This window comes from Phodopus roborovskii, unplaced genomic scaffold, assembly GCF_943737965.1.
Source record: "Phodopus roborovskii unplaced genomic scaffold, PHOROB, whole genome shotgun sequence".
In the NCBI taxonomy this organism is placed as follows: Eukaryota; Metazoa; Chordata; class Mammalia; order Rodentia; family Cricetidae; genus Phodopus; species Phodopus roborovskii.
The window spans coordinates 73812-76192 of record NW_026126475.1 but is presented as its reverse complement, the minus strand read 5'-3'; positions in this window follow the sequence as shown (position 1 = coordinate 76192).

The following is a 2381-nucleotide window of genomic DNA, read 5'->3' as shown; positions in this document are numbered from 1 at the left end:
GTCATTTAGGATTCACGCATAAAACACCATCCACTTGTTTAATGTTTATTCATTTAGTTATGAAAATCTGTCATTATGTATTCAGTGATCACTGGAGTTTGGAGCCTCCTTAGGTGAGATTGTTGTACCAGACAGGCACGTCATATAATACTACACTTACTTCTTTAACTATTAAACTAGGAAATTAAGTAATAATTCATCATTTAAATTACGTATTCAAAATGCAGGTAATGTTATGGACCATAAGTCCCTTTACGAGTCAGATTTTGGTAGTTGATGTAATATCATCTAATTACTTCACCATTTAGCTATGTAAATAGATTATTACATCAGCGATAGGTTTAGGACTTTGGTGCTATCTCATCAGTGTTAATATAAAAGGACAACTAATTAATTATCAATTTAATTTTCTAAATTCGTCATTATTCCAGGAAGAGATCAGTCTGACTACTCCATGTGAGATGTAAGTATGCACCACCATGACATCATTCAATCATTTTTCATTATATATTCATTATTTAAATCGATGAAAATGATATTTTTCTTGACTGGAGTCGGGCCATTGTTCCATGGGCGTTATTCACGTGGCATTATTTAATTATCTAAGTACTACTTCCTTAGCAATCACTGGAGTTGGGTTCCATGTTATGAAAGTTAAATAAGGAGGACTATCCAATTATTAACTCATTTGATTATATAAGTAATGATGGTGTCATCTGTCATTTGGCTTCTGTGGGATTGACACAGAAGGAGATCGGTACCAGAAGCAGTGCCCAGAGAATGGGGGACACTGCCTTATATGGTTATTACTGATTACGTAATAGTAGATTTTTACCAATCGAATGATTACACGATTTAAAAAAAAAAAACTATACTGTTTCACATCATCGGTTTCTGAGAGGTTGCAACAGAAATGACCCATGAAGGACACAGTCAACAACGATTTTAAAAATAGAATAACTGAATAATCTCCTGATCAGGGAATCTCATCTAATGAACTCTGTCGGGCTGATAACATGACACACCACCCACAATAAATCTCTCTAAATAACCATATTAGAAAGCAGGGTACAGAACTTAATAGAGAACAGTCAATTGAGGAATCCGAAATGAAGGAAAGAAACAGAAGACACTGCTCAAAATCCTTAATCATCAGCCTAATGCAAATCTAAACCACTCTGAGAAACCATGGGATCAACCTGCTCTAAAGGTAAGAGAATGAAGAGGGATTATTTTATTTTCAAAAAACAGAAAAGGTTTATGGTAGAGGCGATTAATTGTATTGTATCCATTCTAGGAATTAGAAAATTGAAGCATAGAAAACACGTTTAATGTACTCATCATTGTACTTGAATGGCATTATGATGCTTTCGTTTTCATGCTTATGTCACTATCGGCATGTTGTAGCTTGAGAGACAGGTAAATATGTAGAACCCAAAAGAAAGAGCCCTGCTGTGTTTTTGTGAGAAACTCAGTGAGGCTGTAAGGTTAGTTCATGTTTAGGTATGCTCCTTATAGCATGTGTGCGGTGCACGTGAATTGACAGAATGTTCGTTAATAAATGTTGCCTGGCATCCCTGCTTGCATTCTGTATCATGGTAACATGGGCCCAGGACCAGAGAGCAGCTTCGAGAAAGTGTTATCATGGGACATTAGAGTCTCCCAAGATAACTATCCCCTAAAACTTTCAATGACAGCATTTGTTTCCCCTAACCAAGTCATAGCCAAATCTCTGGAAGTTTGCGTACAGCTTTTACTGGTCACCAAATTCTAGATTACCTAATTTTCACAGAACATTCAATTTCTTCTGTTTATGAATTCTCTCTCACCTAAGAGTTAATACCATGGAAACAAAGATAATAAGACTCACAAATATTCATCAAAAGGTGAGTTTGTCATTGTTAACTTCCTTCAGGATGGTGATAATCCATTTGTTAGAGTCGACTTAGGGATTATTGGATTGCAGTCCATCTGTGTTGAGGCAGCCGTCCAATATGAAACATGTAGTATCTTCTAAAAACCCTACATACACAATGACATTTCAGCATTTAAACATTTCATGACTCTGCTTTCCGATTAAATAAGGGATGTACCTGGGAGTTTCCCACAATCATGTAGGAGTCAGTGAGAGTCAATTGTGTCGAGTATGGCTGACCATTACATCATCTGATTATGTTGTTATTTGATTATTAAAATAGTACATTAGATAATCCATGATCAGTGGATTACACGACATGGGAAGCAATTATTATGGACCATCAAAATATCAATTTTGTAGTTAAAATATTTAAATTAATCACCACAGCATCGTTCAAGAGCCTGGTTTGGAGCCACCTTAGGGAAGTGGATGATGTTACATGAACTCATTGTTTGATTATTTA